The sequence below is a fragment of the Thermobia domestica genome, chromosome 5, assembly GCF_964235325.1.
Source record: "Thermobia domestica chromosome 5, izTheDome1.hap1.1, whole genome shotgun sequence".
Classification (NCBI taxonomy): Eukaryota; Metazoa; Arthropoda; class Insecta; order Zygentoma; family Lepismatidae; genus Thermobia; species Thermobia domestica.
The window spans coordinates 224,722,460-224,737,855 of record NC_137458.1 but is presented as its reverse complement, the minus strand read 5'-3'; the positions used below and the strand labels follow the sequence as shown (position 1 = coordinate 224,737,855).

Sequence of the window (15,396 nt, the reverse complement as noted above, 5' to 3'; positions counted from 1 at the left end):
ATCGTATATTTCTCATCGTATATAAATAAATTGCTTCTATCATAGGATAAGAATAATAAATCCAAAGTTCTAATAGTTGTAAGTTGATGTTAGGAAACGAAAATTTATTTACTTTAGTAATTTGATAATTACTACTAAGATGAAAAAAAAGAAATTTAATTACAAGCTAAACGGAATTATCTGTTTATGTTTTTAACCCCCTTCCCCAAAAAACAACAAGAACGGCAAAAAATAGAGGTATTAAAATTAAATAAGAAAAGTGAGAAACCGGAGAAGTATAGCACCAGAAACTGTCCGATATTCTGTGTCTGCAACTAAGACCACCCTTTCGAATACTGGATTTGATCTTACTGTTATTCATGAACTTATTAGTGATACACCACACATCCCGGTAGTATATAGAGGCTGAGATAGACATTCGATAGTAAGATTTTGCACACGATTGATAAACGTCAAAATTTATTTCTGTTTGATAAATTGGGGTCGCGAGGACCTAGTACATGGGCGGCAATTAGGGAGGGCAAGAGGGAGCTGTTGCCCCCCACTTTTTTGAAAAGACGCTCTAATTTATATAATTTCATTTGGAAATGTAAAGAGGCTGTCCATTCAATTTGAAGAAAAATCTCTTACTTTTCTCTGACTTTCCATGGCGAAAGTCCAGTTTTCTCTGGCTCCTGAATAACTTAAAAATATAGAAACAAGAAAGAAACCCCAGGCTCCACATTCCCCAAAGTTTGCCTTGTTCTATTTCACTTCTGTTTCCTTCTTTTTCAATTTTCTTTCCAAAGGAATGTAAATTTACAAACATGTGCATTAGGCCGTTATTGATTATGACTACATATTACACAAAATGTAAAGTTACAAACGAAAGTGTGCAGAATACAGAGTACTTACGATATGAAAAAATTACACATTATAATACCAATTACACAGCATTATAATATTGCCTATAGTAATAAACAGTTCATACATGATTCTACTGATTATTAAAAAAAATCACACACACACATTATGTAACACATACTTTGCTGGTGCAGTTGTTAAATGCAACAAATTTAGAAATTTGTTTATATACTTTCTCGCATAGTTTTCTTCTCATTGATTTGAATATCCTTGTCTTCGTAGGTTAATTTTATTTTCTTCCTCTAGCTCCTTTAGTTCTGAATCTTCCGTTTCTCTTTCCTCTCATCTTACGTTAATTTCTTTCGTGGGATCTTTAAAGATACTGCTTTTATTAGCCATCGATACTCAATCAATAGAAATTGTATACTTTCTTATTCACTGTTGCCCAATTATTTAATTAGTTCTGATAGTTAATGAAACATAACTATGACTATATTTTACATTTTCGTAGATGTCCAGGTTTTTAGTGTAAATTTTCATAAAGTGTCTCACTTCTCTAGTCTTGAAAATCTGGAAGCCTACTCAAACAACCTTAGAATTGAGAATGGAATGCGTGTGGTACCGGTAGGTTGGCTATCCGTGATGTAAATAAACTTATAGAAGTAATACCTAAATATTTCTTCTTACATGTACCACATAAATTACAATATGTTAAACGTAAAACTTACACACAAGTTGTTCGATAAACCTATTTTTTAAGTTCTATTTCGTAGATTTCAAAGAGCTGAATCACTCTTAGACAACTTTGGCCAGAAAACCAACTTCGAATTCGTTCGAATTTTGAAGTTATTGTTGAAAATTTGAAAATCAAAAATTGATCATACCTCGAAAACGACTTAAGTTACGATGGGGAAACAAAATATGAATATACTTTCCTTGAGGGACATTACCGAAAACTAGAAATGATCAATTTCCCCCTTCAAATTTCTAGCAAAAAACGCGTCGAAAATATTCGAATTCAAATATTTTTGTTTAAGTTTCAGTTACCACCTTCTTATTCCCACCATAGCAGCAGCTCGAACTTACTTTGACAAAGTTAAAATCTTTAAACATCCATTTCAGAATGCCAAGATTCCTTCTCGCTTTAGAGATTATATTATCAAGATGTAGTTTGAAAAGCAATTTCCTGTCAAAGACAATACCTAAATCGTTAATCTTATCTACAATTCTAATTGGAGTATCATTTGTAAATAAAGTAAATTGGATTTTTTTATTCGTAATTCCTATTGCATAGCTTTAATTATAATTTAAAGGTAATACATTATTTTTAGGCCAAAGTAATATTTTATTAATATTATTTTGGAGCACCAAAGAATCATCCTAGTTTACAATGGTTTTGAAAATTTTGAGGTCATCTGCATACATCAGACATTTACAATCAAAATTTTCAGTTATATCATTAATAAACATAAGGAATAGAAGCGGTCCGGGATTTGATCCTTGCGGAGCACCGGAGTAGATGTTACATACATCAGAAAGACTAAATTTATACCTAACAACAAACTTTCTTTGGGATACTAACAAGGCAATAAATAAAATTGAAAGCTCTTAGGATTTTAATTTATAAATTAAAATGTCATGTGGTAGCATATTAAATGCTTTAGAGAAATTACATTGATCTGACCATCACTCTTAAGAGTAGGAAGAATATCAGCCATAAGCCATGTCAAGTTTGTTGTGGTTGCTCTTTTTCTCATAAAACCATGTTGATAGATAGTAATGTTAGAACAAACATGATTATACACATAATTATATATCAATTTGTCAAATATAATAATAATAATAATAATAATAATAATAATAATAATAATAATAATAATAATAATAATAATAATAATAATAATAATAATAATAATGGTATTAAAATTTTTAAAGTTGTCCTCAAATTAAGTAAAACTTACAGAAAAATCGGGATTTCGGAGACGGGGTCCGGATCTCCAGGACATCTCTACAACTAGCCACATATTATACAAAAGCGTTCCACTAAAGTTTCATGTAGAAAGTATACTACTGTACGTTTTAATTAAAATAACTGTAATAAAAATAACTGATTATCACTGAACAGTCATGAAATAAACTAACTTTTAGGATATGAAGTAATTATAAAAGCTTTGCTACAAAAATACCTACACTGATCATAATTCGATGAGCTGTGAAATACGAAGTAACGGAATAGCATTCAAGATTCAGACTACAGAGCAGTTGTTATTTAAAGAATCGACATACACTATTTTGAGAATCGAGATAAGACGAGAAATATTTACGAAACTTTTCGTCTCGTCTCGATTGTTACTCCAAAGCGAGACGATAATTTGAGTTAGCCTCGTCTCATCCCGAATGTCAAATGTTAATTCTCGTCTCGATTATGTTTGTTTTGTTTTAGAAACGAGATTAGAAGTTCCTCTACTTATAGGCAAACTAAACAAAAGCGCAATATTTTTACTAAATGATACGTTTCTGCTTGTAATGGTATGAGATGAGTGATGATAAGCTCCTAACTTTCAACCTTGTACGAGATAATAATAATTATTATTACTATTATTATTCCTGAAAATTTGGTAGTTCAAGTATTGAAACATGCGAGTATTTAAATATCTGAAGATAATAAAACGTGTGACATCGCCACCAAATGGCCACCAAAAATTATAAAGAAAAAAAATACTTGCCGATCGTGGATCCGATCCGAAAACCTTCAGATTAGTAAAACCCTTAAATACTGAAACAGGATCACTTCGCAGTAAATAGTCCGTCTTTAGTGTGTTACGTTAGGTTTCTTTGCCTCCGCTTACAAAGTCCTACTTTATTTTCCTTCGTTTCAAAACGTCTTTTGTATTACTTTTATGATGATATAAGTCAATAATCTTTGGCATAGTTTATATTAATAACTTGAGGTGTTCTCAAATCTTTGGTTCACAGTTTTGTTTCTCCTCTACACGAAACTATAGATATCAAACTAACTAACTAAGTAACTCTATGGCTTATGGAGCCCGGAGGTTCAATGCCGCGTTCACAAAAGCTGTCCACTGTCTTCTATCCTTAGCAACTGGATCCAGTTTCTACTTTCTATTCCTATCTCTGCGAGATCCATCTTAATATTGTCCTCCCATCTGCGCCTAGGTCTTCCTAATGGAGAGGTAAAACTATAGATATCACAGATTTAATTCTCATACTGTGCATTTGGTTCCAAAGCAGTCGCAATTACTTGGTCAAGGACTCATGTCTGCCACGATAGAAAATAGTAAAATGTACAAGATGATAATACAAAATTATTCAAAATGTTTTTGCAATGTCTTTCCTGTAATATAAAAAATTACAAGGAAAATGCAGTATATGGAACTTGCAATGTTAATCACTATTTGCATTTATTACTGGTGCAACAAGACCGACAACACACAATTTGCTTAAAATCTCTGTATTGGAATTGCTTGAAACCGTGATATGTTATAGATATAGTGATTCTGAGAAAAGGTCTTAATGGGCACAACCACTAATCACTGACCGTTTGGCCACTACGAGGTCACTGATTTGAAAGTAACCGAAAATGTTGATCGCCTGGATTTCGGTTAAAATGACTGAAACTGTTATATTTTGTAGATATTGTGATTCTGAGAAAATATCTTAATGGGCACAACTAATAATCACCGTCCGTGTGGCCACTACGAGGCCACATTTTTGAAAGAAAACGAAGATTGTGATATTCTGTATTTCGTTAAAAATGACTGAAACTGTGATAGTTGTAGATATTGTGATTCGGAGAAAGGTTCCTAATGGGTACAACCAATAGTTACTGACCATTTGGCTACTTCAGGGCCAACTTTTTCAAAGTAACGGAAGACGGTGGTTTTCTGGATTTCGTTAAAAATGACTGAAACTGTGATATGTTGTAGATATTGTTATTCTGAGAAAAGGTTTTAATAGGCCCAACCACTAATCACTGAACCTTTGGCTGCAACGAAGCCACTTTCTAGAAAGTAACCGAAGATGGTGATGAGCTGGATTTCGGTAAAAGTGACTGAAACTGTGATATGTTGTAGATATTGTGATTCTGAGAAAAGGTCTTTAGGGGCACAACCACTACTCACAGACTGTTTGGCCACTACCTGTCAACTTGCTTGAAAGTAACCGAAAATCTTGATGTTGTGGATTTCGGTAGAAATGACAAAGTGCGTGATATGTTGTAGATATTAAGATTCTGAAAAAAGATCTTAACAGGCTCAACCACTAATCACTGAACGTTTGGCCACTACAGAGCCACTTGCTTGAAAGTAACCGAAAATGTCGATGGCCTTGATTTCGGTAAAAACGACTGAAATTATGATATGTTGTAGACATTGTGAATCTGAGAAAATGTCTTAATGGGCATAGTCAATAATCACTGGTCGTTTGGACACTATGAGGCCACTTTTTTTTTTAAAGTAACCGAAAATGGTGATGTTCTGGATTTCGGTAGAAATGACTGAAACTGTGATATATTGTAGATATTGTGATTCTGAGAAAAGGTCTTAACAGGCGCAACTCCTAATCGCTGACCGTTTGTCCACTGCGAGATCAAATTTTTGAAAGTAACCGAAAATGGTCTTGTTCTGGAATTATGTAAAAATGACTGAAACTGTCATATGTTGTAGATATTGTGATTCTGAGAAAGTGTCTTAATAGGCACAGCCAATAATTACTGACCGTTTGACCACTACAGGGCCACTGTTTTGAAAGTAACAAGAGATGATGTTCTGGATTTCGGTAAAAGTGACTGAAACTGTGATATATTGTAGATCTTGTGATTCCGAGAAAAGGTCTTAATGGGCACAACCACTAATTACTGGTGGTTTGGCCACTACCTGGCCACTTTCTTGAAAGTAACTGTAAATATTGATGGCCTAGATCTCGGTAAAAATGACTGAAACTGTGATATGTTGTAGATATTCTGATTCTCAGAAAAGTCTTATCAGGCGCAACCACTAATCGCTGAGCGTTTGGCCGCTAGGAGGCCACATTTTTTAAAGTAACCGAAAATAGTCATGTACTGAATTTCGTTAAAAATGACTGAAACTGATATGTTGTAGATATTGTGATTCTGAGAAAAGGTCTTAGTGGTCACAACCACTAATCACTGTGCATTCTTTCATTACTAGCCCACTTCTTGAATTTCGGTCAAAAAGACTGAAGCTGAGATATGTTGTATCTTTCTGATTCTCAGAAAAGTCTTATCAATCGCAACCACTAATCGCTGACCGTTTGCCCACTACGAGGCTACATTTCTTAACGTAACACAAACTGGTCATGTTCTGGATTTAGGTAAAAATCACAGAAACTGTGATATGTTGTAGATATTGTGATTCTGAGAAAAGGTAATAATGGGCACAACCATTAATCACTGACCGTTTGGCCACAGAGAGACCACTTTCTTGAAAGTAACCGAAAATGTTGATGGCCTGGATATCGTTAAAAATAACTGAAACTGTGATATGTTGTAGATATTGTGAGTGTGAGATAAGATCCTAATAGACCCACCCACTAGTCAATGAACTTTTGGCCACAACGAGGCCACTTTCTTGAAAGTAACAGAAGATGGTGATGTTTTGGATTTCAGTAAAAATGACTGAAACTGTGATATGTTGTAGATCTTATTATTCTGAGAAATTGTCTTAATAGGCACAACCACTAATCACTGACCTTTTGGCCACTACGACGCTACTTTCTAGAAAGTAACCGAAGATTGTGACACTCTGGATATTCGGAAAAATGACTGAAACTGTGATATGTTGTAGATCTTGTGATTCTGAGACAATGACTTTATGGGCACAACTACTAATCACCGATCGTTTGGCCACTACGACGCCACTTTCTAGAAAGAAACCGAAGATGTCGATGACCTGGATTTTGGTACAAATGACTGAAAATGTGATATGTTGTTGTCATTGTGACTCTGAGGGTATGCCTTAATGCGCACAGCCAATAACGACGGGCAGTTTGGACACAATGAGGCCAATTTTTTGAAAATAACGGAATATGGTGATATTGTGGATTTCGGTAAAAATGACTGAAGGTGTGATATGTTGTAGATGTTGTGAGTTTGAGAATAGGACTTTATGGTAACAACCATTAATCACTGACTGTTTGGCCACTATCTGGCCACTTGCTTGAAAGTAACCGAAAATGGAGATGTTGTGAATTTCGGTAAAAATGACTGAAACTTTTATATATTGTAAATATTGTGTTTCTGAGGAAAGGTCTTAACGGGCGCAACCACTAATCCTGACCGTTTCCCACTACGAAGCCACATTTTAGAAAGTAACCGAAAATGGTGAGATTGTGAATCAAGATAAAAATGACTGAAACTGTGATATGTTGTAGATATTGTGGTTCTGAGAAAATGACTTAATGGGCAAAACCACTAATCACTGACCGTTTGATCACTACGAAGCCATTTTTTTAAAAAAAACGAAGATTTTGATGTTCTTGATTTTGGTAAAAATGACTGAAATTTTGATATGTTATAGATCTTGTGAATTTGAAAAAAGGACTTTATGGTCACAAGCACTAATCACTGACCGTCTAGACACATCTAGGATAACTTTAACACACACCCTTTTCTTCCGCGTGGTTCGGTTGCAAATTCGGTAGTGTTCATTAAACGCACTGATCCGAAATACATTATAATCAACCTAGTAGAACTGTTCCTTGGACAATCACCCTAGAGGTCGCCAGTTCAAATCTTTAATAGAGGTGCAAAATGAACTTGATACCTTCTTCGCTTAACGACCTACCAAGTTCTACCGTTGGCCTTCCAGAGCGTTGGCAGAATATCGTCGATGCTGATGGAGACTATTTTAGATCTTCCAGGTACAACTGTGTTAAAAAGAAAAATTGCTCTTATACTGTAACATTTTTCCGCAATAACTTTGTTTCGTTACTTATATATTTTTTGAGTATCCTTGGGAGAAAGAAGTGAGTATCTAATATTTCTTTTAAATTGTATGCAAAAGTAATGGGAAATGAAGATGAAATAATGGGAAAATAGAAATCAATACCAACTTTCATCTCCTACCAACATAGACTGCAAAATCCTTATATACTAATTAACTCAGGAATATACATCCAAATTAAATCAAATGAAAACTTTAAGTTTTACGTCCCACGATTATGCCAGTTAGGCTAAAGGAGATAGTGATGATGAGAAATGAAGAAAATAGTGGAATAAAGAATGTGGAGGAAACGGGAGTACCCCCGAGAAAACCGACGCACACGGTATTTATCCACCACAAAGTTCACTTGGCGCGAGTTGGAATCGAACCAAGGATCCCATGCACCAGAGGTGAACGCTCTACCACTGAGCCACCGCGGCCCTCTACATCCAAATTTAGTTGCAATATAACAATTCTTTTTAAAAAAAACAACGGCAATGTGTATTGAAGAATAGCCTATACTTTAGATAAAATTAAAATGTGTAAAAAGCATAACCTAGCTATGCGGCCGAGTGGGTGTGCTCCCAGCTGTTGTCCCGACTGAATAACCGCCCAATGTGATGACTATAAACTCTTTGCAATAATGTAGTCGTCTGAACTTCATAACACTTATGTTTACTATTCATAATTGTCAATTGTTGCTTCTTTCTTTATTTTTATTTTTTTTTATTTTTAATTTTTATTTTTTTTAATTTCATTTTTAAAATTTGTTCCAATTTACCTTCTTATATAGTTTTTTTTCACCACATTGTTTCTGTATTACTTTTGTAACTGCCTAATGTAACTGTAATTAAATTGTCAATAAAGCCTTTGAAAAAATGGTCTACTGGCTAGCACGTGAGCCTTTGGTATACGGGGTCCCGGGTTCGATTCCGTGTAGGAGAGCTTTCGAAATTTACGTGTCCTCGATGTTTTGTGTGCGTGTCCCAGTCGTTCTAGGTTACTGGAAAATCAAGTTAAAGAAGTAAAAAGCGAGTAAAAGTAAGTAGAAACGTACTCATAAGTAGATAAGCAAGTTAATGAGGCACGTTCGGTGCAACAGTTAACATTAGAAAAAAGTGGATTGCGAGACAGGTTAATAAATTACATGTCTTCTACGCGGCAGTTCGAGACAATCGTAATCCTTTCAATCTTTTGTTTTTTAAAGAAATCCATCTTTCTAAACATTAGCACACACTACATGGGTAACAATTTATATTACGATAGCTTATACCATGAGCTTTAAGTATTTAGTAATATTAACATATTTTTTAAATATTAACATATTAGTGTATTTTAATATGTTAATTAATAATAAGTAACCTTAAATTCAGAACTTTCATAAAAAGTTTCATTCATTAAGAAGTAATTACTAAATTTCAAACATAATCAGTACCAATCTATATTTTGGATTTTAATTACAAACATTAAACATATTGTTCATCTTCACTGATCAATATTGAGAAATTCCCAAAGAAGGTTCCTTCTGAATTTCTGTTTCCTTTCACAAAATATTTGTTACCGTAAAAGAATCGAAATGAAAATATTTCTGTGGTCACATACAGAATAAAAGTACAGACGTTTACAATTATTTCTGAAAATTAATGGTGTACCCATTTTAAACATTTAAAAAAAAACATAGTTTCTAATATGTTGACATTTCATTTTTTTATCAATTGTATGAAATATTGTAAACTGTTTGGAGAAAATTCCATTAAAATCCTCCTGCAGTAGTTAAACCGTGTGAGAATTGGACTTGGTGCACGCTGGTAGTGGCGTTGGAAAGTTCCGGGTCTCCTGAGCACAGTGGTGATGTAAGAAATCGGGTTCCGGGAATGAGGCCCCAGAAAGGGGGTCCCAAAATTTTGAGAATGAGTCTTTTCTGTACGCCAATTAAACATGGAATTGTTGCACGACGGTGGTAGCGTTGGAAAGATTCGGGTCGTTTGAGCACAGTGGTGATGTAAGAAATCGGGTTCCGGCCATGAGGCCCCAGAAAGGGGGTCCCAAAATTTTGAGAATGAGTCTTTTCTGTACGCCAATTAAACATGGAATTGTTGCACGACGGTGGTGGCGTTGGAAAGATTCGGGTCGTTTGAGCACAGCGATAATGTTAGAAATCGGGCCATTTCCTCGAAATCACACAAATGGGCCTCCGAAATTTTGGGCTCAGGTTAATTCTATTTCTCTTTTAAGCATGAAGTTGTTGGATGCAGATGGTGTCGTTGGAAAGCTCTGGACCCTCTTAGCACATATGTGATGTCAAGAATGGAACCCGGGACCAGAGGCCCAGAAATAAGGTCCAAAAATATGGGCTCAGGTATATTCTATTTGCCTATTAAACACGGAGTTGTTGTACTACGGTGGTGACGTTTGAAAGGTCAGGGTTGATTGAGGACAGCAGTAATGTTAGAAATCAGGTTTTGGATTCGAAGCCCTGGAAATGTAATCCCGAAATTTTGGGTTCGGGTCTCCTAGCGTCCAGCAACTCCATGTCTAACATGGTCGTCCTGACGTAGGAGAATCGACTCCATGCTTTTTTCATAATTATTCTCCAAATGGATTTGTATACAAGGTAGTTTGGCAAGTTTAGCAGCAGGTCTAAAATAAGCCTCTTCAGAGTGGCTCTTATTTGTTAAAGAATACATAACGATCGCTTTTGGCTGTTGCAATGGTCTGTCCAAGCAGCTTGGGGAAAAATCAGCGTAGCATAACAACAAAAAGATGTTTCCCTTATATGTTAAAAATAAAAGCACAGAAAGGAAAAGTAAAAGCTTGATAAGGTGAGTGTCGGTGGATGCCGAATTCTACTTTGCCGCGGGCAACGAAATTTCTAGCTACGGTTCTGAGCTCCAACACTTATCAGTCTTTCAGAGTCTCATCCCTTACCTACAACAACGTAGTTTTATTAACCGGTTATACCAAAACGTTTGGAAAGAACGTGTGATGTGTGACTTATTGATACCTATGCAATATATTGACAGAATGTCAGTCTTCAGTTTAGCAACGAAATGCCCTTAGGCGAAATATCACGTGGCTCTCTACTTTTGTCTGTGCCTGGTAAACATTGTGTTTAAAGGCAAACAGAAACAAGGTCAATTGTTTAGTTCCTTATAGAACAACTGATAAGACGTTTGTGTCTTTTACACAAATAATTTTTGCCAGATTCATGTTTGAAGCTTTTTTACATTATACATTATGAAACAACATATCCAAATTCAGAGAAGCCCACAGAAATTTTAAAGAAAGGTGAAAAATATTTTTACTATTCAGATGCCTTATTATTATTATTATTATTATTATTATTATTATTATTATTATTATTATTATTATTATTATTATTATTATTATTATTATTATTATTATTTGAAAGGATTATGGTTGTCTTGAACTGCCGCGTAGAAGACATGTAATTTATTAACCTGTCTCGCAATCCACTTTGTTTCTAAAGTTAACTGTTGCGCCTTACGTGCCTCATTAACTTGCTTATCTACTTATTAGTACGTTTCTACTTGCTTTTACTCGCTTTTTACTTGTTTAACTTGATTTTCCAGTAACCTAGAACGACTGGGACATGCACACAAAAACATCAAGGACACTTAAATTTCGAAAGCTCTCCTACACGGAATCAAACCCGGGACCCCCTGTACCAAAGGCTTACGTGCTACGCACTAGACAAGCGGGGAGGACACCCACTCAGCCACATAGTTAGATCATGCTATTTACACGTTTTCATGCTATCTAAAGTATAGGCTAATCTTCAATTCATATTGCCGATTTGGGTTTTTAAACAAGAATTGCTATATTGCAACTAAATTTGGATGTAGAGGCCGCGGTGGCTCAGTGGTAGAGCGTTCACCTCTGGTGCATGGGATCCTTGGTTCGATTCCAACTCGCGCCAAGTGAACTTTGTGGTGGCTAAACAACGTGTGTGTCGGTTTTCTCGGGCATACTCCCGTTTCCTCCACATTCTTTATTCCACTTATTTCTTCATTTCTCATCATCACTATCTTCTTTAGCCTAACCGGCATAATCGTGGGACGTAAAACTTAAAGTTTTCATTTCATTTAATTTGGATGTAAATTCCTGAGTTAATTAGCATATAAGGATTTTGCAGTACTATGTTGGTAGGAGATGAAAGTTGGTATTGATTTCTATTTTCCCATTATTTCATCTTCATTTCCCATTACTTTTGCATACAATTTAAAAGAAATATTACATACTCACTTCTTTCTCCCAAGGATACTCAAAAAATATATAAGTAACGAAACAAAGTTATTGCGGAAAAATGTTACGGTATAAGAGCAATTTTTCTTTTTAACACAGTTGTACCTGGAAGATCTAAAATAGTCTCCATCAGCATCGACGATATTCTGCCAACGTTCTGGAAGGCCAACGGTAGAACTTGGTAGGCCGTTAAGCGAAGAAGGTATCAAGTGCATCTTTCTCCCAAGGATACTCAAAAAAAATATAAGTAACGAAACAAAGTTATTGCGGGAAAATATGTTACAGTATAAGAGCAATTTTTTTTAACAGTTATACGTGGAAGATCTAAAATAGTCTTCATCAGCATCGACGATATTCTGATAACGTTCTGGAAGGCCAAAAGTAGAACTTGGTGGGCCGTGAAGCGAAGAAGGTATCAAGTGCATTTTGCACCTCTATTAAAGATTTGAACTGGCGTCCTCTAGGGTGATTGTCCAACGAACAGTCCTACTAGGTTAATTATAATGTATTTCGGATCAGTACGTTTAATGAACACTATCGAACTTGCAATTGAACCACGCGGAAAGAAAGGGTGTGTGTTAAACTTTTGGCATGATCCTAGATGTGTCTCGGAACTCTACAGTGTCGCTGGAAATTATTTAATTTGACCACCATGTTTACTATTGATTTTGAAAGTGACTTAATGAATCTTTCAAGCATTCTCTATATATTCCAATAGTTCTGAGAGAATATTGAAAAAAAAAACTATTTCCATGTTACTGATGGACTTCTGGAAACGGAAGTTTATAGTGTTAAGTTCTTTTACTACGTCGAATATTTTTATCTGTGGTCCCTTTTCTTTCTCTTCTTCTGTCTCCTTTTCTCTCTCTGTCTCATTTCTGTACCTCTAGCAGTTACCTATTCGTTTTAATTTTTCATTGATAAGGGTTTAAGTTTCTCCCTACATTAATTATGAATCTCGTTTCGTCTCATTTTTATTCTTTCACTTTATTGATATTAATACATGTATATTTTGAAATTGGAATTGTGCTCATGTCGTTGTAGATTTTAATACGGGAGAAAGGAAACGAGAAGAGAGAGGGGTTATATTTTTACCAGACACGATTATGGTATGAGAACTGGGTATATTGGATGGTCTAGCTGCAGGGTGTTAGCTGCCACACTACTTTTGTGTGTGTGTGTATGTGTGTGGATAAGTTCATTAATTCACTATGAATAGAAACAACCCGAAGTGTTTTTGTAATGAAGAAATAACAACATGAAATGTGAAATCTCTTTTAACAAACTGTTGAGATTTGAGAGTCGGCAAACTTTACACTTTCGGATATCGATTACCATGAAACATCCAGTAGCCACAATTATCCCGAGATAGGGAGCTTATATTTAAAAGAATGACATTCTCAGGAAAATGCATAAGTCTTTTAGTCTGAGAGAAAAGAAGGAATGAAATCTTTCCTTTCTAGTTCTATTAGTCTTGTAGCTCTGAGTCTGTGGCAAAAGTACTGATAGAAATAAGGACAAAGAATTATGAATATTTTGTAGAACATTCTACTCTAATATCACAGGAGTTTCATCTTCCGGTTTGCTTAGTTCTGGAAAAATATAGAGTATATTGCTATATTATGTAAAGTACCTGTACTGTCGTTGATTTGTGATGACAATCAGAAAGAGAAGTAAAAGTTAAATTACGGTAATGGTTTTCTATTAATAGCTTTCTATTAAGGAGGAAGTATAACTAGTTTTATTTTAACAAATGTTTTGCCTTAAAATGCTTGTCCAAGTTCGTCCTCTTCCACTTCAACCTTGAGTACGGAAATGGAAGCACGTAATTAGATTTTGATTGTTGATTCTAGTATATATCAAGCATAATTTCTCGGATCTAGGCCTGTACGATATGTCGTCGTACAGGTATGTATCGATGTCGTCGATATCGATATGAACACATATCAACGTTCGGTATCGTAAATATATCGACATTAATATATAGTAATCCTAAATTCTCGATATCGATCTTCGGAGAGGCGAGGTACAGGAAGCCCATAAGACTTGCGATGGATGAAGAAATAAAACTTAATTTTTACGATAATGTCTTTTAATGACAATTGAAGACTTTGGTGCAAAAAACCGTGAAGTCTAAAAATTGAAACTGTAAAGGAGATATCTTCACAAAGGGTTTTCTTCATCCGATTTCTTTCAACCTTGGCACACATATACTAGACCGAAAATAAATCGACAAGTATTTTTTGCTTCTTTCGGAAAATAGGTTAAGGGGGCAAAATGTAACTTTTCAAGACGGGATAACCTTGATTAAATGGACCACATTAAAGAAACAAAACTCTGCCGATGCACAGATGACTTCAAAGTAGACAATATGGGTTTTGTCGTTGTTGCGAGAAAAGGGTTGCAGAGTCAATGCCCCTTCGAAATGCCAAAGACACTGCACAATCCTGACGGAAATTGGATTTCGGTGGAACTGCTTGAAACCGTGCTATGTTGTAGATATGGTCTTCCTGAGAAGAAGTCAATGGGCACAACAACAAATCACTGACCGTTTGGCAACTATAGGGCCACATTTTTGCAAAAAGCAGAAGGTAACGTTATTTTGGATTTCGGTGGATTTGCTTTAAACCTGATATGTTGTAGATATTGTGATCGTGAGAGAGAGACTCAATTTGCACAACCATTAATCTCTGACCGTTTGGCCACACAGGATCACTTTTTAAAAAGAGCTGAAGGTAAGGGTATTCTGGATTTTGGTGGAATTGTTTGAAACCGTGATATGTTGTAGATATTGTGATCGTGAGAGGGAGACTCAATTTGCACAACCATTAATCACTGACCACTTGGCCACTACAGGATCACTTTTTTAAAAGAGCTTAAAGTAACGGTATTCTGGATTTCGGTGGATTTGCTTGAAACCGGGATATGTTCTAGATACTGCAATCCTGAAAGAAAAGTCTCAACAGGCGCAGCCGCCAATGAATGACTGTTTGGCCACTGGAGGACCACATGTTTTTTGTTATTTTTTAATTAGAACAGACGGTAACGATATCTTGTGGTAACACGTTTCTGGATTTCGGTGCAATTGCTTGAAACTGAGATATGTTGCTTGAAACTGTGATATATTGTGATCCTGAGAAAATCTCTCAATGACTACAACCACCAATCATTCGGTATCTACGGAGCTACATTTTCTAGAACAGCAGAAGGTAAGGACATTCTGTAATTTTGGCAGAATAGTATGAAACCCTGAAAAGTAATTACCCGGAAAAGAGATGGGGAGAGTAGTGACCAACATCATTTAAGAAGAGACAACATTCAGATA

The 15,396-nt window shown here is 35.4% G+C and overlaps 1 protein-coding gene across 1 annotated transcript in view; it reads left to right on the top strand.

Moving 5' to 3' along the window:
- The window catches only part of LOC145685409 (trypsin-1-like), a 177,141-nt gene that overhangs the window by 108,383 nt on the left and 53,362 nt on the right, over positions 1–15,396 (top strand). The window lies entirely within an intron of this gene.